Source organism: Pan troglodytes, chromosome 19 (genome assembly GCF_028858775.2).
Source record: "Pan troglodytes isolate AG18354 chromosome 19, NHGRI_mPanTro3-v2.0_pri, whole genome shotgun sequence".
In the NCBI taxonomy this organism is placed as follows: domain Eukaryota; kingdom Metazoa; phylum Chordata; class Mammalia; order Primates; family Hominidae; genus Pan; species Pan troglodytes.
The window spans coordinates 16,388,925-16,412,959 of NC_072417.2; the positions used below are offsets into that span (position 1 = coordinate 16,388,925).

The 24,035-nt window shown below is 45.0% G+C and overlaps 1 long non-coding RNA gene across 1 annotated transcript in view; it reads left to right on the forward strand.

Annotated features, from left to right (window-relative positions):
• LOC107969125 (uncharacterized) overlaps positions 1–24,035 on the forward strand; it is a 159,842-nt gene that overhangs the window by 102,400 nt on the left and 33,407 nt on the right. The window contains exon 3 of the long non-coding RNA XR_001710727.3: positions 13,899–13,972. This is a non-coding gene — a long non-coding RNA (uncharacterized LOC107969125). The remainder of the gene's footprint in view (positions 1–13,898; positions 13,973–24,035) is intronic.

Here is a 24,035-nt window from a genome sequence, read left to right on the forward strand (position 1 = left end):
TCATCCAGAAGGATCTGAGAGAGAGGGAGGGCCCTGTCCAGAGTCATCTTCTAGCAGCGGGGGTGCTGATCCTCAGGCCCTGGTTCTTTCTCTCTCTTCCCTGCTCATGTGAATCAAGGATTTGGCCCAGTCTCTCTGTGAGCCCCCAGTGGGTCTGGCCAGGCTCTTCCAAAAGTTGTCTTTTTTTTTCCCAGGAGCAGGAGTTGACTGTCCACAGGGGCACCAGCTGGAGGCAGGAATGGACTGGCCTCCGCCTCGGTTATCCCACCTCCTGATTCGCCTCTGATTGTTGAGTTTGGATTCTGTTGTCAGTTAGCGCCCTCTCTCCTGAAACCCCTGAAATCCTGGAGGGCCTTCTACCACCTGGCTGTGTAAAAAGCACAAGGGGGTTAATGGAGAATGACCAAAAGCACCACACCACGAGAGGGGGCCGAGCCTGGGCATGACTGAGCAGGGAGCACAGAGGACTTCTCTCATGTGACGCCCAACCCCAGATAAGCCATGTGCCCATTGCGTGTACTGGTAAACTAAGGTTCATTAATGCCACCAGCAGGTACAGGTTGAGTATTCCCAATCCAAAAATCCAAAATCTGAAATGTTCCAGATGTGCCCAGGCGGAGGTCTGTGTGATCTTCCCTGGCTGCCCTTCCCTTTTCCCCACCCTGCCTCGCCGGTTCCCTCTGGGGTCCTGTACCATCTCCCTCCACACCATCACTGTTAGAATGTTAACCTCAAAAGCAAAACCTTGTACAAATGCTACCATATTCTACAAATCATATAAAAATATTTTAGCCTATGTTTTCAAATAGGTACTTGTACATGCAAATTCTAAAACTATACGAAGGGTCAGAGTGGAAAGTACCATTCCCAGCACAGTCTCCCTGCTACCTTAAGGCACACCCTGTCCACAGCTTCACGTGTTGACTTCCAAAGGGGTTTCTATAGATTCATAATATCAAGCCCTGTATAATTTCCACTATTGGAGAGGTTTTGACCTAAAAAAAAAATAACCAGTAAGCTCATGTGGATTGACCTAATTTAAGCATATTCTTATAAACTTGAATCATAATTATGTGAATAACAGATTTTAGTACCAATTGCAGAAATAAGTATTCATCTCTCTCATTAGGGATCTGGCTAGGGAAACTGTTTGCTTTCCAGTTTATTCCCATCCCTCCTCTGTTTTATTTTTCCTCCCTCACAGGTGGGGTGGGGTTGGATGGTCCCTGCAAACCAGGTTTTCCATGCTCCCTTGACAACTGGCTTCCATTTGGATGTGGCCGTTAGTCACCCCTCACCAATGACAGGTGGGACACTGGGGATGGGGAGGAGGGGGAAGGCAGGGTATCCCCTGCATCCTTCCCATCCCTGGAGCATCTTGGGCCATGGCTGCACCTCCTCTGAGGCTCAGCTCCCACCAGGCAGCTTGAGCAGCTGTTCTAGCCCCCAGGGGCTCCCCACTTGCAAGGCTCCTTCAAGATTTTGGCTCCTGCTGGGGATCCTGGCTCCCAAGATTTGGAAATGACATCTTCCTTCCATGACCCTCCAACCTGGGGTGGTAGACGTTCCCTAGTTGCCCATCTTTGGGCTTCCTCACCTACGTTTGCCTTTTCAGCTTTTCTAACACCTCTGTTACTGGTTCCTTGTTTTAAATTCCTCTTAGTAGGAATTCTGTTTTCTTTTACTGGCCCTTAACTGACACACTCTATTACTGCTCAGAATCTATACTTCACTTCTCAAAAGAATGGCATCTGGTCTTTAAGTCTGAAATCCTTGGCTTCCTTGCTCACTCTCACTCATCCAAGAAATCACCAAGTCCTGTAATTCTATCTCTGAGTATCTTTTGAACCTGCACCCTTCTCTCCTCCCCAAATCCCCTACCTTAGTTCAAGCCTCACGTCCTCCCTCCAGCCCAGCCTCACGGCTTCCAGTCTTGGCTCCTCATAATTCACTTTCTACTCGATGGCCAGAGGGAGCATTCTAATATGAAATCTTTTCATGCCACTCTCTGGCTTCAAACATATCCACAGCTTCCATGTCCTTCTGATGACATCCAAAGTCCTCTCCATGCTGTGGTCCTGCTTGCCCCTCAGATCTAATCTCATGCCTCTCTTCTTTTGCCACCCTCTGCCTGATGAGAGCCAGACATAAAAAAAAAAAGTTTCCTTTTTGCATCTGCTGTCTTTTGCTCCCCCTCTGCCTTTTTTTTTTTTTTTTTTTTTGAGATGGAGTCTCGCTCTATCACCCAGGCTGGAGTGCAGTGGCGCGATCTCAGCGCACTGCAACTTCTGCCTCCCAGTTCAAGCGATTCTCCTGCCTAAGCCTCCAGAGTAGCTGGGATTATAGGTGCCCACCACCACACCGAGCTAACATTTGCATTTTTAGTACAGATGGGGTTTCACCATGTTGATCAGGCTGGTCTCAAACTCCTGACCTCAAGTGATCTGTCTGCCTCAGCCTCCCAAAGTACTGGGATTACAGGTGTGAGCCTCCACACCCAGCCTCTTTGGGCCTTTTAATGGAGCACTTTTATCCCCCTCTCCTTCTGCCTTATCATCTGCCTAATCTCACTCATCCTTTATGTTTCATCTTGGGTGCCACTTCCTCCAGGAAGCCTTCCAGGATCTGCCAAGATTGAGTTGGGGGCCTTTCCTTTATATGCTACAGCATCCTGCACTCCCCTGATGATCTCATTGCTTCTATTCTTATCACTCTTCCTTCTAGACTATAAGCTTCATGAGAGTGGGGGCTATGTTGGTATCATTTACAGTCAAGTCCTCCCTTCTTCACCCTGACACATGACAGGAGATCAAAGGGCTTGACTGTGGGGTCCAATTATTTGTGAGCCTGCAGATGCAGGAAATGCCAACTCCCTTCATTGTGTTTGGCTGCAATGAACCCCCGGCCTGGGTATGGAGAGACATCTCATTCCACTTGATTAAAAAATGTGACCTGTGTGTGAGGCTTGGGAGGGACCCAGAGATGAATCGCCCTCAGCCCCTGTCAAAGGAAGCAATGGCCTGGTTTCTGAGGGAAACCCTCTGTTTGGAAGTGTAATCGGGCCATGCACAGATTCGGGATGTACTGAAACGACCTTAGCAGTGAGCTCCCAGTTAGTTCAGAAGTTGGAACATGATGCTTACGAGGGCAGAGTCACAGGGTCAGTCCCACCCGGACGAGGGCCATGTCAGCCAGCAAAGCTAACAAAACAGCATTCTCTTCCAGACCAAGCCTGGCCATGGTCCTAGACTGGGTTCCAGCTGCTGACATGGCCTGAATTCTCCGAGACTCAGATTGCTTATTCCTCCTGCAGCACCACCGGCTGTCAGGGCAAGACGTCTGCATGGCCTCTGCCACCAACTGAGCAGACGGGGGGTTGGCGGGACCAGAAATGCACAGAGAGGTTCAGGGATTCCCCCAGAGTTACCAAACCAGCACTGGAACCAGGCGTGGGCATCAGTAGAGGTAAGTCATGTGCCCGTTGCATGGACCAGCAAGCTGAGGTTAATCACTCAACAAGCAAGCCCAGGTTGAGTATCCCTAATCTGAAAATACGAAATCAGAAATGCTCCAAAATCTGAAACTTTTTGAGGCCCCCACACTTAAAAGAATTGCTCATTGGAGTGTTTTGGAGTTCGGACTTCCAGATAAGGAAGATAAGTGTAACGCAAATATTCCACTTCTGGCCCCAAGCATTTCAGATAGGGGACACTCAAACAACTGGGCCCTCGCTGTGATTCAGGCTTTGTGCCACGTGCCACCTGCAGATAGGATGGTTCCGATGGCCCAGGAGCTCAGCATCCGACTGGAGAGTGGGACAGGGAAATAAATGATGGTTTTAAAAGGGTCATGAGAGGAAAGACATGACTCAGTATCTTGGTGGTGGTGTTGTATACATGAAGCTACACAGGCGATAACATTGTACAGAACTGAATCCATGCAGACAAAATGAGAAGCAAAACTAGGGAAATCTGAATAAGTTAGGGGGACTACACCAATGTCGATAGGCTAATTGTGGTATTATTGTTTAGTTTTGCGAAATGTTATAATGAGGGGAACTGGACAAAGTGTGCAGGCATCTCTCTGTATTATTTCTTACAACTATATGTGGATCTACAATTATCTCAAAACATTTTTTTTTTGAGATGGGTCTCGCTCTGTCACCCAGGCTGGAGTGCAACAGCACGATCTCGGCTCCCTGCAACCTCTGCCTCCCAGGTTCAAGCGATTCTCCTGCCTCAGCCTCCTGAGTAGCTGGGATTACAGGAGCATGCCACCATGCCTGGCTAATTTTGTATTTTTAGTAGAGACAGGGTTTCACCATGATGGTCAGGCTGGTCTTGAACTCCTGACCTCGTGATCCACCTGCCTCGGTCTCCCAAAATGTTGGGATTACAGGTGTGAGCCACCGAGTCTGGCCTCAAAACATTTTTTTAAAGAACAGGTGTCTCTGCTGAGGCTACTCTCACCCTTCAGTGCGTTAGGAATGGGCCACCTTCCTCCACTCCTCAATAGAGTTAGGAAATCAGCTCTCGGCCATGACTTTCAGAAAGGCTAGAGTAACCTCCTTTGCAATTTTTTCCTATACTTCCTGCAGCCAGAAGCTGGGGGTTCCACTAACGATGAGCCACTGCAGTCATAAGACACCTGTTGCTGATGAGAAACTTGTCCTGAACGGCCCCTTGGCTGCCTGGGAGGCTGAAATAAACAGCAAACACGCATTTGAAGAAAGCAAAGCCTTTCATGAGAGAGAATTGGGTGGAAAGTTGCTTTGCTTTCCCAGAGTCCTTGGGAAAAAGATCCTGACATAATTACTCCCAAGTCCGGGATAAATGAATACAGAAAGTGCTTTACAGAACGCAGTGAGTCTGATGGATTTTATTGATCGGCTTTTCCCCGTGTTTCCTGGGGAAATACTGCACCTTCCTCACTGCGGCTTCCTCACTCCGGCCCAGTGACATAGACACGATTGTTTTCATTACAGGATGGCATTTCCTTCGAATGAAATATGAAATGGGGTGCATTCCGCTCTCACCTCAGGCAGTGTGGTGCCCGGGCTTGGACAGACATTTCATTATTTCCAAACAAATATCACCTTCAATCAAATATTAATTTTGTATGAAACCAGAATGATCACTAGTGGTTTTTGTCACCAAGTAAAAGAGCAATGAACGGCCCAGGGGTCATTAATTTCTTCCCAGAAAAGCAAGTGTGTGTGTGTGTGTGTGTGCACGCGCATGTGTGTGTGTGATACAGGGAACCAAGTGAGAAAGTCAGACTGGAATCGCTTTCATCTTTATATTCTGACCCCTGATGCTTCTGTTCTTGTTTCCCAGGTGGGATCACAGCCTTTGTGAGTTTCTCCTTGTTTCTGGAGGTAAACAGACATGTACTGTGGGGCAGGGCCGGAGTGGGAGTCTGGCCACCCTGGCAGGCTCTTTAGCAAAGGGCAGAGTGGCCTGGGAGGTAGCACACCTTTGCCCCGCTCTAAACAGCTCTAAACAGACCTGCTGTGCATCCCCAGCCTGTCTGGGGCCTGTCTGAATCTCTGTGTCTTCAGAGGTGATGGGGATGCAGCCTACATGATCTCTAGAGTCTTCTGGCTCCTGTGTTCTATGACATTCGCTACACCTTGGGGAATTTCCCCATATACAGTCTCCTTTATGAAACCCATCAGGGATGAGGAGTGGCCCCAGCTATAGAAAACTGCAGGAAAGGCCTCGGCCCCATGAGGGCTTCTGACCCGTTCCCAATCATCCCTTTCATGCTGTTTCTGCTTCCTTTTGGGTTTCTTCCGCCTTCTTCCAACCTCCTTGTTATCAGAGAACTGCAGCTCTGACCTCGGCTTGAATACCTCCAGTGAAGGGGCGCTCCCCACCTTCCAGGCAGCCCAGGCTATTAGGTATTGGAAAGTATTACTCTTGTAGTCTTTTCTTATGCTGAACAAAGAGAGAGACATTTTCCTATCCGTCTTCTTTCTGCTCCCTGGTAGTACACGGAGTAAGGCTAATTTTTCCTGCAAATGACAGTCAAGTGCTGAAGAATGGTAATCAAGACCCCCTTAGTCTGCTCCTCTCCAGAATTAGTACTCCCAGATCCTGAATCATTTATGGCATGTAGTCATGAGTCTTTATCATTCTGATTTAGTTCTTCTTTTTTTTTTTTTTTTTTTTTTTTTGAGATGTAATCTCGCTCTTGTTGCCCAGGTTGGAGTGCAATGGTGTGATCTCAGCTCACCACAGCCTCCGCCTCCCGGGTTCAAGCAATTCTCCTGCCTCAGCCTCCCAAGTAGCTGGGATTACAGGCATGCACCACCATGCCTAGCTAATTTTGTATTTTTAGTAGAGACAGGGTTTCTCCATGTTGGTCAGGCTGGTCTCGAACTCTCGACCTCAAGTGATCTGCCCGCCTCGACCTCCCAAAGTGCTGGGATTACAGGCGTGAGCCACTGTGCCCGGCCTGGTTTGGTTCTTATAAAGAAGTTATAGAGCTAAAAGTGTCCCTTCTTATATACATAAAAATCAATCATAAAGCTAATATAATTATAGAAAAATTACTCGGGGAAAAAGTTGTCAAAATTTCCATTTTTAACCCACTTACTATGCATATTTTGGTACATTCTTTTCTGTCTTTTTCTCCATATGTTTTTTACAGTTTTGAACTGTAAATTTGAATACTTTTTACCCCTTTCTGCAGTAAATGTCGTGTCAAAATTGTTTTCCGTGTTCCCTCATAGTGTTTACTTTTACTCTTCAATCTATCAATGCATTTATGATAATTTGTTTAAGCTTATAGTGTTCAGCACTGAGATTGTTTCTACTTTTATGCTATTATAGCCGATGTTGTGATGACATTTTTGGGTGTGGCTTCTTTGAGAAAGAGGTCAATGAGATGCATCCTGGGGTCAGAAGGTGTGAATATTTACAGTTGCTACATATTGCCCGTTGCTTTCTAGGAGGGCTACTAGACGTCCACGGTGGGAAAGGACCTTTCTCACAGCTCAGTGGCCAGCAGCCAGTGCCTGGGCTGAGCTACAGCAGGATGCTCCCAGGGTGGGCTGGGCAGTGCTGGATGAACAGGGAGGGTCAGCTCACTGATGCTGGGTCCTGGGTGTCTACTGATGGAGACAGCAAAAGGTAATGGGTAAGAGTGGGCTTACTCATAGAACCTGGAAGGTCTAGGTGGAACCCCCATCCTTCCGCTTACCTGCTTTGTGACCTTGGGGAATTTACTGAGACTTGCTTTCCTCTTCTGTAAAATGTGGAGAGAACTTACTTAATACCTGCTCTTATCATGTTCACCAATGGCCTTTGTGTTAGTTTCTTAGGGCTGCTGAAACAAATTACCATGAATTTGGTGATTTAACAGAAATTTATTCTCTCATAGTTCCGGAGGCCAGAAGTCTGAAACAGTATCACTGGGCCAAAATCAAAGTGTTGGCAGGCTGCCCTCCCACCAGAAGCTCTAGTGGAGAATCCATTCCTTGCCTCTTCTAGCTTTTGGTGGCTGCCGGCACTCCCTGGCTTGTGGCTGTATCCTTCCAACCTTCCTCCGTGGCCACACAGCCTTCTCCTCGGTGTTCATTGAATCTCCCTCTGCCCCCGTCTTATAAGGACACTTGTCATTGGATTTAGGACCCAACCAGATAACCCAGGATCCTTCTCGAAGTCATTAATCGAATCACGTTTGCAAAACCCCCTTTTCCAAATCAGGTAACATTGACAGGTTCCAAAAAGTAGAATGTATATCTTTGGGGGCCATTTTAGCCTGCTGTATCGTCTGTATTGTTATGTCTCTAAACATTTCCTGCCTCAGGACTCGGTCCTTGGGCCTCTTATCTTTGTTACTTCCTCCCTTAGGGACCTCACTGGGTGGCAAGGACCTTTCCCTTTCTGGTAGTGATCCTCACTCAATCACATGACTTTAAATCCTCTCGCATGCTGGCGACTCCAGCCCAGTTCTCTGAACTCCACGTGTCCCCCCGACATCTCCACTGACCGTCTAATAGGCAACTTGAATGTGGGACATCCAAGCCCGAGCCCCAGATGCTCTCCCCTATCCTGTTCTTCCTGCTGCCTTCCCTGCCTCGAAGGATGGAAGTCTGTCCTTGCAGTGGCTCACAGGAAAGCCTGAGCACCAGCTTCCACCCCTGTTTCTCGCCCTACACCCCAACTCATCAGCAAGTCCTGTGGCTGATAGATCCAGATTCTGACCAATTTCCATCACCCCACTGCCACCACCCCACTCTGAACCAGGATGGCCTCTTTCCTGGATGAGTGAAGAGTCTCTAAATGGACTTTCTGCATCCGTCCAGGTCATTCTTTGGTTTCTTCCCAACACAGCAGATGGAGTGAGCCTCAGGTTAAAATCTAAGTCAAATCCCATCACTCCTCACTGGTCCTCGCCTCCCCTCCCCTCCCCTCCCCTCCCCTGCCTTCCCTTTCCCTTCCCTTCCCTTCCCTTCCCTCCCCTCCCCTCCCCTTCCCGTCCTCCCCTCCTCTCCCGTCCCCTCCCCGCCTTCCCTTCCCTTTTTTTGAGATGGAGTTTTGCTCTTGTTGCCCAGGCTGGAGTGTAATGGTGCGATCTCAGCTCACTGCAACCTCCACCTCCCGAGTTCAAGGGATTCTCCTGCCTCAGCCTCCCGAGTAGCTGGGATTACAGGCACGCGCCACCATGCCTGGCTAATTTTTTGTATTTTTAGTAGAGATGGGGTTTCACCATGTTGGCCAGGCTGGTCTCGAACTCCTGACCTCAGGTGATCCACCCGCCTCAGCCTTCCAAAGTGCTGGGATTACAGAGGTGAGCCACCACGCCCGGCCCCTCCTCCTTGGTTTCTTACCTTATTCAGAATAGAAGCCAAAGTTCTTGTGATAACTTCAAAGAACCCCGCCTCCCCCAACCCGCCTCCATCTCCTCCTGCTTCTGCCTCCGGCACTCCTCTCCAGGCATCCTGCCTCCTCGCTCCTCTGTCATCATGCCTGACACAAGCCTGCCTCAGGGCTTTTGCCCTTGCTGTTCCTTCTGCCTAGAACTCTCTGCCCTCACCCCCTCACTCTTCTTTAGGCATTGCTCAAATGTCACCCTCGCAGAGAGGTCTTTCCTCTCTATCATATTTCAGAGGGCTATGCCCGCCCCTGTATCCTGCAACCCACACTTAACACCACTTTACATGTTACTCATTCATTTTGTTTTTCGTCTGCCTGCTGTGACTAGAATATAAGCTCCAGTAGGGAAGAGCCTTTGTCTCCTTTGTTTACTGCTCACCCCTCCCCATGTGTTTTGCAGTGTTCAGTTGTGACTTTGAATATTGCTTTCCTTCTCCATTTAACGTCATGTCCAAATGTTCATGTTTCTTCATAGTCTTTATAACCATGCTTCGTAAAGGATGTGGGCTCTTAATATTTATTGAATGAGCGAGTGAATGAATGAATCAGGGTTCTGAGATGATGAAACAAGATGTGCATGTGAAGTTCTTGGCTCAGCATCTAGCACAGAGCAAGCATTCAAGAGGGGTTAGTTATCACCATCACCATCAATGTTATTAAGATTCCATTAAGTCTTTGGGCAAACATAATCTGAAAATTCTTTGCACGCACCTGCAACCCCACCCCACCCCGCCCAAGGCTTCTTCTTAGCCTTGTTCTGCTAGTTGCCTTTTTTTTTTTTTTTTTTTTTTTGAGATGGAGTCTCGCTCTGTCACCCAGGCTGGAGTGCAGTGGCGTGATCTTGGCTTACTGCAACTTCCGCTTCCCAGGTTCAAGTGATTCTCCTGCCTCAGCCTCCTGAGTAGCTGGGAACACAGGTGCCCACCACCACACCCGGCTAATTTTTATATTTTTATTAGAGACGGGGTTTCACCATGTTGGCCAGGCTGGTCTTGAACTCCTGACCTCATAATCCATCCCCTTTGGCCTCCCAAAGCGCTGGGATTACAGGTGTAATCCCATGCCTGGCCTGGTAGCTGCCTATACTTGTGCGGCTGAGTTTCAGGCCCCAGCATGGGAATTTGCATTTCCCATGTGTGTTTCTCCTTGCTGGGAGCAGCCTTTCATCTCACCTCTTGAAGCCCTTTGGAATCTGGATTCTGTTTCATTTCTTTGTGTTTCAGAACACACAAAGCTCTGCAAAAATCTTTCCTAGATTCCTAGCCGGCTTCCTCATTTGATCTCTATAACACTCTTCATTTTGCAAAAGAAGAAACTGAAGCTGAAGGAAGTTAACTTAATCTCCTCATTCATCCTTTTATTTAAGAAGTAACTATTGAGTGCTGTGCTAGGTGGTAAGGACGCCAGGGAATGGGTCCAGCAGCACTGCGGGACAGTATGTCCTGCAAGGATTGACCTCAGGCGGGTGGGTGTTTCTCCAGCATGAGCTTTTGCTCTCTTATCCCAGGCACTGGCCCGTCCATCCTGGGAGGTCCTTCAGGGAGACATGGGACTGTGCCCTCAGAGTCATGGGCCCGCTTGGTGCCAAAGGGTTCCCTCTGCATCTTCACTTGCTGGACAGTGCCAGAGAAAAGATGCTTGTCCTGTATCCTTTGGGTGGGCTCCATGAGGGACCAATACTCCACTGGACTGTAAGCTCCACAGAGGCAGGGACCTTTCTGTCTTGTGCAAACTGCCTGATCCCTCCCTGCATGGTCCAGTGTATGCTCTGGAGTGGGTGCTCAGTGAGTATTTCTTGATTCAATCATGAGATGCCTATCATAGAAGAGAAAGCTCCTGAACAATGTTGAGAACCGGGGAACATTATGATGGGGGGCCCACGGCTTGAACAGAGACACTGCATACCTCCAGCTCCTTAGCCTCTGGGTGCTGTTTCCTCTGCAATGTGAACTGCAAGGCCCACACTGCTTTGCCCTTCCTGCCCGGCTTCCAAGCTTTGGGCATTCTCAAGGCAATGTTAAAGTAAGCTGCATACATACTAAGGCTAAGGCACCTAGATCTCCAGGAAAGAGGCCTCTTGACAGAGGGGGTTCAGATGGCATAAGATGGTTGTTCTAGTTACAAAGCCCAGGCTAGGAAAATTTTAAGATGAGACTCTAGACTCAGCATGGCCTCCAACTCGCTCTGTAACTGTGGGTCTAGTCTCCCATCTATAGAATAAATGGAGACAGATGTGATGGCTCACACTTGTAATCTCAGTACTTTGGGAAGCCAAGGCAGAAGGATCCCTTGAGTCCAGGAGTTTGAAGCTGCAGTGAGCTATGATCACGCCACTGCACTCCAGCCTGGGTGACAGAGCAAGATCTTGTTTCTCTTAAAAAAAAAAAATTAATTAATTAAAAAATACAATAAAGGGATTATTTAGGGCTTAGGCTTACTAAAGCTCTGATCCCTATAGCTATATGGATCAGCCAGTCTCTTGAAACAACTGATTTCTGTCACTCCCAGATGGCTGGAGAACAGGTCTTCTCTATGGCAAGCTACAGACATATCAGACCAGTTTTGCTGTGGGCCAGGAAACTCCAGCCTCCCTAGAAGCTATTTTTTCCTGCCGCTAGAAAGCCAGGATGGTGATGGCCCCCCAGACTGGACCCCAGGGAAGGTTGTCCTTCCATAACCATTGCATAATTCCATAATTCCACAGTTGTTCAAGGTGGCTTTTTTTTTTTTTTTTTTTTTTGATAGCGTTTTGCTCTTATTGCCCAGGCTGGAGTGTAATGGTGCAATCTCAGCTCACTGCAACCTCCGCCTCCCGGGTTCAAGCGACTCTTCTGCTTCAGCCTCCCAAGTAGCTGGGATTACAGGCATGTGCTACCACGTCTGGCTAATTTTGTATTTTAGTAGAGATGGGATTTCTCCACGTTGGTCAGGTTGGTCTCGAACTCCTGACCTCAGGTGATCTGCTTGCCTCGGCCTCCCAAAATGCTGGGATTGCAGGCATGAGCCACCATGTCCGGCTAATTTTGTATTTTTAGTAGAGACGAGATTTCTCCATGTTGGTCAGGCTGGTCTCAAACTCCCCACCTCAGGTGATCTGCCTGCCTTGGCCTCCCAAAGTGCTGGGATTATAGGCGTGAGCCACCACGTCTGGCTAATTTTGTATTTTAGTAGAGACGGGATTTCTCCATGTTGGTCAGGCTGGTCTCGAACTCCCGACCTCAGGTGATCTGCCTGTCTCAGCCTTCCAAAGTGCTGGGATTACAGGCGTGAGCCACCATACCTGGCAAGGTGGCTCTTGTTAAAATAGTTTTCCCTTCTTTATGTCAATTCCTTGAACTTAAAAAAAGTTTTGTTTTGAAATAATTATAGATTCACAGGAAGTTGCAAAGGAATGCACCATGCACCCTTCACTTCTTCTTCCCCAATGTTAGCATCTTGCATAATGTTCGCATGATATCAACACCATGAAGATATGTGTGATGATTTTCTCATCTTTTAGAGCAGAAGTAGGCAAATGATGGCTCATGGGCCAGATTTGACTTGCCACCTGTTCTTTTTTAAAACCACCTGTTTTTGTAAATAAATTTCTATTGGAGCACAGGCCTCCTCATTCATTTACGTGTTTTCTATGACTGTTTTCATACTACCATAGCACAAGTGAGCAGTTGTGACAGAGACCATATGGCCTCCAAAGCCTAAAATTGTTACTATCTAGCCCCTTATAGAAAAAGTTTGGAGACCTCTGTTTTACAGTAAGACACCGAGACAGCTAAGATACCAGGATTAAATATCACTCATAAAATTATAAAGACGGCTGGGCACAGTGGCTCATGCATGCAATCCCAGCACTTTGGGAGGTGGAGGCAGGCGGATCACGAGGTCAGGAGTTCGAGACCAGCCTGGCCAACACAGTGAAACCTCATCTCTACTAAAAATACAAAAATTAGCAGGGTGTGGTGGCGGGTGCCTGTAATCCCAGCTACTTGGGAGGCTGAGGCAGGAGAATCGCTTGAATCCAGGAGGCGGATGTTGCAGTGAGCCGAGATCACACCACTGTACTCCAGCCTGGGCGAGAGAGCGAAACTCCATCTTAAAAAAAAAAATTGTAAAGACAACTATTAGGAGACTAGAATAGACTTAATGCACTTTCTAATCCATAAGAAGGAAACCATACAGTCAAATAAGATAATCCATGTAGGGAATGAGCACCAAGAAAGATTTAAAGCAACACAAATGAGGATACAATAAAACCAAATATATCTATTACTCATATAAAACAAATGAGACAAATTCAGTTGTTAAAATAAGCCTCAGATTTGGTTAAGCAAACAAATTAACTATAAATTGTATACAAGAGATGAGTTAAAAATAAAGTGATGCAGGCCAGGCGTGGTGGCTCATGCCTTGTAATCACAGCACTTTAGGAGACTGAGACAGGCAGATCACTGGAGGTCAGGAGTTCGAGACCAGCCTGGCCAACATGGTGGAACCCTGTCTCTACTAAAAATACAAAAATTAGCCAGGCATGGTGGTGCATGCCTGTAATCCTAGCTACTCACGAGGCTGTGGCAGGAGAATTGCTTGAACCTGGGAGGCAGAGATTGCAATAAGCCAAGATAGCACCACTGCACTCTAGCCTGGGTGACAGAGTGAGACTCCGATGCAAAGATTAGGAGTTAAAGGGAGGGACTTGTGGTTAAATTACTAGACATTATCTTATCTTCCTGCAGGGATCCAATAAAATGGTAGGTAAAAAAAAAAAAGTATAGCTGATGATGTCAAAGACGGTGGGTGAAAGTCTAACAGCCGAGAGGAGGCTTCAATACATTTCTTGCAATTAGAAGGGTGTATTGGCAGTGCAGTGGTCATTGGCAATGCAGGGAAGGGTAGAGCTAGAGTGGAGGGGATACAGGTGAAGGAGATGCCCATCTGCCTTCTAGAACCAAGAGAGACTTTAGACCCTGAAGCCCTTGCTGAACTGAATGAGAGATCTCCTCTTTCTACCCTTTGTAGGTCTTCAGTGTTTTGGCCATCTCCCTACCTGATCACCCTGAAGCAACACCCACAAGCGGACAATCTCTGCCCAGGTATTCACAGCTTCTCACAACTTTCCTTTTTCTCCTTCTATGAAAACAGCTAAACAGGGCCTTATCGAATATTTGAGGGAAGCCTCTGTATGAGTTATGCTGAGCAATACATTAGCCCCCACACTTAGCAGCTTAAAACAACAAGCATTTATGATCTCACAGTTTCTGTGGGTCAGACATTGAGAACGGCTTAGCCAGGTGGTTCTGGTTCAGGATCTCTTATGAGGTGCACGTCTGAAGACAGGAGGATCCACTTCCAAGATGACTCACTCACATGACTGTAGGCAAAGAGGTCTTAGATCCTTGCTGGCTGTTGGCAGGAGGCTTCAGTTTCTTACTACATGGACCTCTCCACAGGGCTGCTTGAGTGTCCTCATGATATGGCGGCTGGATTCTCCCAGACTGAGTGATCTAAGACAGAGAGAGCAAGGAGGAAACTTTTTACAACCCGGTCTTGGATGCTGCATACCATCATTTCCAGTTTCTTCCATTCATTAGAAACAAATCACTAAGTCCAGCCCATGCTCTGTGGAGGAGAATTGGGCTTCACCTCTTGAGAGGAAGAGAATCGAAGGATTTGTGAACATATTTGAAAACTACCCAACCTGTAACAGGAAAAAAGAAGATAAAAATAAATAAATATCTAAAAATAATTCTAGAATGAAGTAGTACAAGCAGCAAAAGAGAATAAAAAAGTTTAATGGGTGTCTTCAGGGGTATTTGAGAGGATACTATATTCATTAAAGAAACCACAAAATCAATGCCATGGAAAATAAAATTAAGAGAATGAGAAAGAGACCTTGGACATTAAAGCATGATTACTGATTTCTTTTTTTCTCCTTCACTTGCTTTTATGAAACATTTATTTTACTTTCTTATTAAAGTGAAATTTTTATTAAAAAAAGTTAACCATTTAAGGCATTTAGTTGTGCAACCATCACTTCTCTCTTGTTCCAAAACAAAACTCCAGAAGAGACCCTGCATCCACTAAGCAGCTACTCCCCATTTCTCCCCAACCCATGACAACCCCTGGTCTACTTTCTATCTCTATGAATTTGCCTATTCTGGACATCTCATATAGATGGAATCATATAAGGTATGACTTTTTGTGTCTGGCTTCTTTTATTTGGCAAAAAGTTTTTAATTGTGGGTTTCTGTTTTTCAAATTAAGAGAAGGATTGGAGGGTAAATCAGAAGAAATCTCCAAGAAAGGAGAACATAAAGGAAGAATGAGGAAAATATGAGTGAATAGCAATGCTAGGAGATCACTCCAGGGGGTCCAATATCTGATAGAAGTTCTAGAATGAGCAGAGAAAAATGGAAAAGAGAAACTTATGAAGGAGATAATACAGGAGAAGTCCCCATTAATAAGGGATACATATACACAAAGAACCAGCATACTGAATGGCAAAAGACTCACATTAACACAAACTATTGTGACATTTCATGTCATGAGGAGTTGAGAGGTGATATTAAAGATTTCTAGATGGGAGGGGAAAATAAAGAACAACAAAGAAAAATGTAAGAGGATCAGAATGTGTAATTCTTTTTCTCACACACTATCCTTAGAACCTAACCCCTTTGTAAGTTATGACTCCAATGTCTAATTTATGTCATCTGACTTCAATACAATAAAACCTAAAAGCAAAATCAAGACAATAGCAACCCTTGCAAATCAATGACCTAGAAACTAAAGAAAAACTTTCTTATATTAACTTCTGGGTTAAAGAATAAATGAACCTGAAAATATAGAATCTCTGAAAGATAAGAATATATGAGAATGAAAATGCTATGTATTGATGCTTGGAAATATAGCTTGGAGAGAAATTTTACTCTTAAAATGCTTAAGACATCAATCACGTGTAGCCAGTAACCAGCATGTTAAAAACTAGGACCTATTTAATTAGAAAACGTCTTTATATTTGACTGTCCTTTTAATTAGCTTGGTTGGGTTGTTCTTCCCTTGACACCCAATGAATGTATGAGCATACTCATTACTTTTCTGATAACTCTCAGGTAGTTAAAAAATTTGATATCATCACTTTGGAGCACAAACATACTTTTAAGTGAGTAAGAGTGTTTCTGACATCTCCCTTCCCACCCCCACTTCCTACTCATTTTGGTTTCAAGCTGAGGGAAAGGAGGAGAAAGAACGTGGTACAGAAAACTCTTTCTGGACTAGAACTCCCCTAAGGTGGCTTCCCAAGTTTTGTACCTGAAATGTGGTTAAAGTTCACTCTTTCTTAGAGCACCTGCCTGGTTTCTTTGGCAGTTTCTCTACTGGGCCCCTGCCAGTCTTGTTTCTGGGGCACAGCCTTGTCTTTGCCTGGCCTCCTGAGGACCCCTCAGCTTCAGTGCCCATGGGATGGGAGTGCTGTGGCTTCCTAGTGGCAGACTTCTACCTCGTTGCCACAGGCTGTGTTAGCTTTCTCAGGGGTGGGTCAGGCACCAGTTCTCTGTGCTCCCAACTGTACAGAACCCACACACTTTCTTCTAACCATCTCCGTAGCTTGGGGTCAGGAGATTGCATTGTTCATGCCACCCTTCAGAGTAGGGTCTGACTTAAAGCATAGCTCTCTACAAATAAATGGTCCTCCAAAATGTATTCTAAGGCTCATCATTCAATCCTGTTGTATCCTTATCGTGGTCATTCACCTAACTAGTTCTAGGCTACCTCCGTTAAATATTCAGCATGGTCTCCATCTCTCATCTTACTTTGGTGTCTGAGAACTAGAATATTTTGTATCTTATTTTATTTTATATTTTATTTTATTTTTAACGTTTTGTAGAGATGGAGTCTCACTGTGTTGCGCAGGCTGGTCTCAAACTCCTGTCCTTAAGCTGTCCTCCTGAAAGTGTTAGGATTACAGGCATGAGCCACCATGCCTGGCCTTAGAATCTCTTGTTTATTCAATCAAATCTTGCAATATTACAGAGCACATTACACAAGAAAAAAATAAAACAAATGAATTAAACATCCAATATGAAAAGTTAGAAGAGATCAACTGAATCAATGCAAAAAAATTAGAAAAAAGTATTGATGAATTTATAAAATAAAAATGGTAGAGCTAATTAATAAATAAATCCAAGAATGAATTTATTTGAGATAAATAAATTCAATAAGTTTATGAGGGAAAATACAATAAAATTGAGAAATAGGAGACGGTTCAAATCCACTACATTAGAAACAAACAAGAGAAAACACCACAGATCCAAAAGAAATTGAATAGGACAGAAAAACTTAACAAAACATTTAGTCAAAGTAAATTTGAAAAAATGCGCGAGATAGATATTTTCTAGGAACTATAAATGACTAAAATCAGCCCCATAAGAGGTAGAAAGCCTAAATAGAGCAAAAACAATGGAAGAAATTGAGAACGTTATAAAAAAGCTACCTCTCCACAAAAGTGCCAGATCCAGATGGTCTCAAAGGTAAATTCTTACAAAAGTTCAAGTAACAGATGATTCTGATACTATTTAAACCCTTCCAGAACCTAGAGAAGTAAGGATGTCTTCCAAATCTTTTTATAAAACCAGCATGCCAAAATTTGACAAAGTTAGCACAAAAACACAAAACTTCAGACCAATGTCACAACCACCATAAAGAACAATTTAAATAAAACGATGGTAGAAATTTCCATAGCATATTAAAGGAATAAAACACCACATTCAAGGGGATTCTTCTTCCAAATTTAAGGCCTTTCAAAATTATGTAATCTATTAATATAATACATTTTATTAATGTATCACAGGGGGAAAACACCAGAGGATCAACTCAATGGATGCCAAAAAGGAATTTTAATTGAATTCAATATTCACCACTAATTTAACACAAACCAATGAACCAACCTACGTAATGGGAATAGATAGTGTGCTTCCCACTGTCATCCTTCCCTCCCCCATTGCAAGTATATAAAGGTTTGGGTTGAAACGACCTCCACCCCTTCTCTAAGCCCCAAGTTGGTTAGTGGAGTTCCACTGCCACAGTGAGTAGTTAAGGATGGACGATAGCTCAGCAAGATATTTTCTTGCTTAGTGATTGGTATAAACAATCACTAGGATTGTTATAAACAAAGAGTCCTAGGATGTTCTAATCAGAGTAAATACCAGGACTTTTGTTTTGTTGTGTTTTGCCTTCAAAGCTTTGAAGAAGAGAAGCCTTATTTTTCTCTGGGTTATATGGTGTGCAAATGTTAGGTCTGGAACAGGGCAGCCATTATTGTTTTCTAAGAGGAAAGCCAGCTAGACAACAGAGCCAGCATGCAGAAGAGGCTGGAGCTCGGAGAATCACAGGGACATGAAACTGGAGCCCCAATCAAGCTGCACCTGAAACTTAACTACCACTGGGCTATTTTTATGCAATCTAATAAATCATCTTTATTTTGTAAGCCAGTTTGAGTTGGTTTTCTATTACGTGCAACTAAAAACAGTCTAACTGATTCAGACTGATATTTTCTTAGCACCATTTAAAAAGTTTAGCTGAAATCAAAACCATGGTAGAAGATGAGAAGCATCCTCATTAAATTCAGGGCATGCAAGATGAGAACAGCATCTGCAAAGGATGGCTGGGGAAAATCCTAGATTTCTTGAGTCTGAGGTCAAAGAGGGGTGGAATAAAGGTGAAGATAAAAGGGCTGATAGCCCTGGGGACTCTGAAATGAAGAGAACAGAGAAGACAGATGCCCTGTGGTGATTTGCTCAAAATCAGCTCAAGGGGAGGGGAGCCAGCTGCTTTCCCTTAGAACAGTGGTTTTTCAACTCCAAGTGATTTTCCCTCCCAAGAGACATTTGGGAATGTCTAGAGACATTTATGGTTTCACAACTTGGGGTCAGTGTTATTGGCATCTAGTGGGTAGCAGCCAAGGATGCTTCTAAATATCCCTCAATGTACAGGACAGCCCCCGACAATAAGAAATTACCTGGCCCAAGATGTCAGTCATGTTGAGCTTGAGAAGCCTCGCCTTTATCCTCTCAGTTTTGCTGGTTTATGTTCACAGTTCCTTCCGTGGCCTTGTGGGTAACCTCACTGTGGAGTTTACATTGTTCTCACAGCACGAGTCAATGAGATTAGACAAGAGACAAAAATATTGAAAAGGAGGAGGTTCAGTGTTGTGATTCACAAATAACATGGCCATATACTTGCTGATTCTAAGAGCTGGCTGAGAAACTGTCAGTAGAAACAATGGAAGAATTCAGTGAGGTGGTGGATTTCAACATTAATAGTCAAGACCAACAGTTTTGCTGTATGCTAAAAATAGCTAGTTATAAAATATTATGGAAAATATAAAAAAGCGTACAAAATGTAGGTACACGTTTAGCCTGAGCTGATCATTACCCTTATGAAGATCATTACCCCTTTTACTCTCTTTTGAGAGGCATACAGAAAAGACTGCTTCAAACTCTCTGGACCTGGCTCTAGAGAGGAATATTCAGCCTAACAGAGATGAGTGTGCTTCTCAAAATTAACTGAGAAACGAAATTCTGATTAAAATTTCACAGGATTTTTCTTCTTTTGGAATCTGATGAAATAAAACCTAAGTTCATCTGGACAAAAAACTATAAAAAATAACTGAGCCAATTCTGAGAAGAAAACTACTGACATGGGACCAGCCTGATAAGATACCAAAACATCTGAAACTCAGCAATAAAGCAGTTTAATACTGGAGAAGAAACACACAGGTGGATGAAAGCAATAGAGATTCCAGAAATAGACCCAAGTACATGGAAGAATTTCATTTACAGTAAAGGTATAATTTTCTGAAACAATTCTCTAGCCATCTGGTAAAATGAAAGCCTTCTCAGCCCTCATGTCTGAAACTTATATGTCCAACAAAGGATTCATTTTCAGAATATATAAATAACTCATACAAATCAATCAGAAAAAAGATAATGAAAAAATGACTGTAACACTGGAACAGCCACCTCACAAATAAGGCAATCCAGATGGCCAATAAGCATTGGAAAAGGAGCTCGCCCTGATTAGTCAAGGAGCTACAAATCAAAACCACAGCTGAGATCCTTTACTCATCCACCAGAATGGCTAAAAGTTAAGGACTGATGATATAAATTGTTGTTGAAGATGTGGAGCAGCAACTGGAACTTTTTTTTTTTTTTTTTTTTTTGAGACGGAGTCTCGCTCTGTCGCCCAGGCTGGAGTGCAGTGGCGCGATCTCGGCTCACTGCAGGCTCCACCCCCTGGGGTTCATGCCATTCTCCTGCCTCAGCCTCCCGAGTAGTTAGGACTACAGGTTCCCGCCACCTCACACGGCTAATTTTTTGTATTTTTAGTAGAGACGGGTTTTCACTGTGCTAGCCAGGATGGTCTCGATCTCCTGACCTCATGATCTGCCCGCCTTGGCCTACCAAAGTGCTGGGATTACAGGCGTGAGCCACTGCACTGGGCCCAGAGACATTTCTGGTCTAGCAGAAAAGCCCTGGCTCTTAGACCTGGGCCAGCAACCTTTAATATGCAAATACCAGACATTAGAAACTGGGTCCACCCAAACATGGGGATTCTGCCATCTTCTTCCTTGCCACCACATATGCCTGGCAGCGTGGCCACCCCCACATATCCCCACGTGTGTAGAACATCATGGAGCCCTGCATTTGCATATTAAAAGGCTAAAGTGGGAGGGCCAGTTTTTTCATGGGCTATGAGAATGACATGCCTGCTCAAACCAATCCCCCGAGCCCTGTGCAAATCAGACACAACCTCCTCCAGCCTCCTCATAAAACTGGCTAGTATCCGCGGCACATGGGGTCTCCTCCCTCGGCTTTGGAGCCCCCTCCCTCTGTCTCTGCACAGGGGAGCTTCTTCCTTCTTTCTTCTCCCTTCTTTCTTGCCTGTTAAACTCTCTGCTCCTTAAAACCATTCCACATGTGTGGGTGTCGTTTTTTCCAATTCAACTCAAAACGAAGAACCTTGGTGTTGCTCCACTCATCAGAGCTGTATCACTGCTTTCCAAACCATTTGAAACACAAAATTTAAACAAAATGCACACACATGATGACACAGAAAGTCCACTGCTAGATGTATATAACCAACTTACTCAAATGATACATTAATTTTGTTATATTTGGACAATGGAATATACAGCCATGGAATGAATGAACATGTCTGTATGAACATGAATGAATGATCCAGCTATGAAAACAACTATGGATGAATGAACATGGCTGTATGAACATGAGTGAATGATCCAGCTATGAAAACAACTATGGATGAATGAACATGGTCGTATGAACATGAATGAACCAGCTATGAAAACTACTATGGATGAATGGACATGGCTGTATGAACATGAATGAAAGATCCAGCTATGATCCAGCTATGAAAACAACTATGGATGAATAAACATGGCTGTATGAACATGAATGAATGATCCCACTATGACAACAACTATGGATGAATGAACATGGCTGTATGAACATGAATGAACGAGCTATGAAAACTACTATGGATGAATGGACATGGCTGTATGAACATGAATGAAAGATCCAGCTATGAAAACAGCTATGGATAAATGGACATGGCTATATGAACATGAATGAATGATCCAGCTATGAAAACAGCTATGAATGAATGGACATGGCCGTATGAACATGAATGAATGATCCAGCTATGAAAACGGCTATGAATGAATGGACCTGGCTGTATGAACATGAATGAATGATCCAGCTATGAAAATAGCTATGAATGAATGAACTCCAGCTACGGACAACATACACAACCACATATGACAACACACATGGCAAGTGTGATGAGCAAAAGAATACATCTGGAATGATTGTGTTTACAGAATGTTAAAGCACAGACAGAGCTAATCGATGGGGACAGAGGTCAGGTGACCTTTGGGGAGAAGGAGGTCTGTGCCTGGGAAGAAGCATGGCTGGGGAGGAGGGGGGCTTCTGGGTTGCTGACAGTGTTCTTTTATTTTCCGATGTGGGTATGTTCCCCTAGTGAAAATCCATTTTATATTTGGGTGCTTTTCTGTATGGATGCTATTCATCAATAGAAAGTTTAAAAAGAAATACAGAGGCTGGGCACAGTGGCTCACGCCTATAATTCCAGCATTTTGGGAGGCCGAGGTAGGCAGATCACCTGAGATCAGGAGTTCAAGACCAGCCTGGCCAACATGGTGAAACCTCATCTTTACTAAAAAATAAAAAAATTAGCTGGGCGTGGTGGTGGTGTGCGCCTGTAGTCCCAGCTACTAGGAAGGCTGAGGTGGGAGAATCTCTTGAACTCGGGAGGTGGCAGTGAGCTGAGATGGAGCTACTGCACTCCAGCCTGGGTGACAGAGTGAGATTCCGTCTCAAAAAAAAAAAAAAGAAGAAAAAAAAAGAAATACAGAAATATATAGTATAGTAAACATGCTTATAGTAAACAGGCGAATGGAAGATTCTGTACCACGTTGAAGGCCATTTAAGCGGCGTCGGTGATTCCCAGTCTTCCCACCTAATACATAGAGTGAATAATGCCAAACCCGAGTGGGTTTTAGGAAAATTAAATGAGACAATGGATATGGAAGTGTTTTGTAATCTGTAAAGGCTGGCGTCGTTACGAGTTTTACCATTACCCCACGTTCCCACTGCTGAGAAGGGCACACGTGGAATTATGATGACAAGTGGTGTCCGGGGCCCCTGTGCTCTCTTGTTCAGTTGCTCTTTATCATTTAAATCTGTCCAGGCTTTACTCTATTCACCACCTCCACTGCCCCACTCCCAAGATGAATTCTTTCCTTAAACAATGGAAGATAGATGGGCTTTGTGTTTCTTGAGCTGATTAAAATCATTTCCTCTCTGTGAGAGTCCATTCATGTGGAAATGGTGCTTCTGAACACTAGCCTCAGAATCTAGCCTCGTGCACTGGAATTGCAGCCTGCGATGTCTAACCATTCCTGTTCCTTCCTGGCAGCATTTCACAGACTCCGCAGATGCCCCTGCAGAGCCTTGAATGCTTTATATCCGGGCGCCAGCTGAACCCCTCTGAATGCTGCCTGAGTGCCGTGGGTGCAATTGCAGTCGTGTGTCGTGCCGAGTGTGGTGGGCATTCATCAGCTACCATCACGGCAACAGCAGCTTCTGCTTATCACGTGCGTTGTCTCAGTGGGTCCTCACAGCAGACCGGTGGCAGTAGGTAACACAATCCCCATTCCACAGGTGGGAAAGCTGAACTGCAGATCAGAGGCAGGAAGTGCCTGGGCCACAGTCACAGAGTCACACGTTGCAGAGACAGGATGTGAATGTGAGTTTGTTTGACTCTAGAGCACATGCTGGTTCATTTATTCAATAAACGTTTATTAAACATCTGCTATGTGCCAGGCACTTGGATAGGTCGGTGAAAAGGCTTCCTGCCTCATGAGCTTACATTCTATTGGAGGAGATGGACAACAATGGCTAAACATAATACATAAATAAATCATGTAATATACTAGAATGCTAGGAGCTTTGGGAAAAAAAGAGTTGGACAGTGCAAAGGGGTATCAGGAGTGGTGAGAGGTTGGGGGCGGGAGTGTCTTGACTTGCTAGTGAAGTTGGCCAAGGGAGACGTCCTTGAGAAGGTGACATTTGACCCGCCCGCCTCAGCCTCCCAAAGTGGTGGGATTACAGGCGTCAGTCACTGCTCCCAGAGTTCAAGACCAGCCTGGCCAGCATGGTGAAACCCCATCTCTGCTAAAAGTATAAAAATTAGCCAGGCGTGGTGGTGGGTGCCTGTAATCCCAGCTACTCAGGAGGCTGAGGCAGGAGAATCGCTTGAACCTGGGAGGTGGAGGTTGTAGTGAGCTGAGATCTCACCACTGCACTCCAGCCTGGGCAACAGAATGAGACTCTGTCTCAAAAAAAAAAAGGGACATTTGAACAAAGTCTTGAGGAAGGCAAGAGGGGTTAGCCGTGTGGATACCTGGGAGAGGAGTGAGCCAGATTGAAGGAAAACTTCACATCCAGTCCCTGCGTAGGAGAGGCTGGCGTGGCCGGCGCAGGGTAAGGGAGGGGGCAGTGGCAGTAGCAAGGGTCAGAGAGGTGGCTGAGCGCCAGGTGCCATAGAGTCTCAAAGTCCATT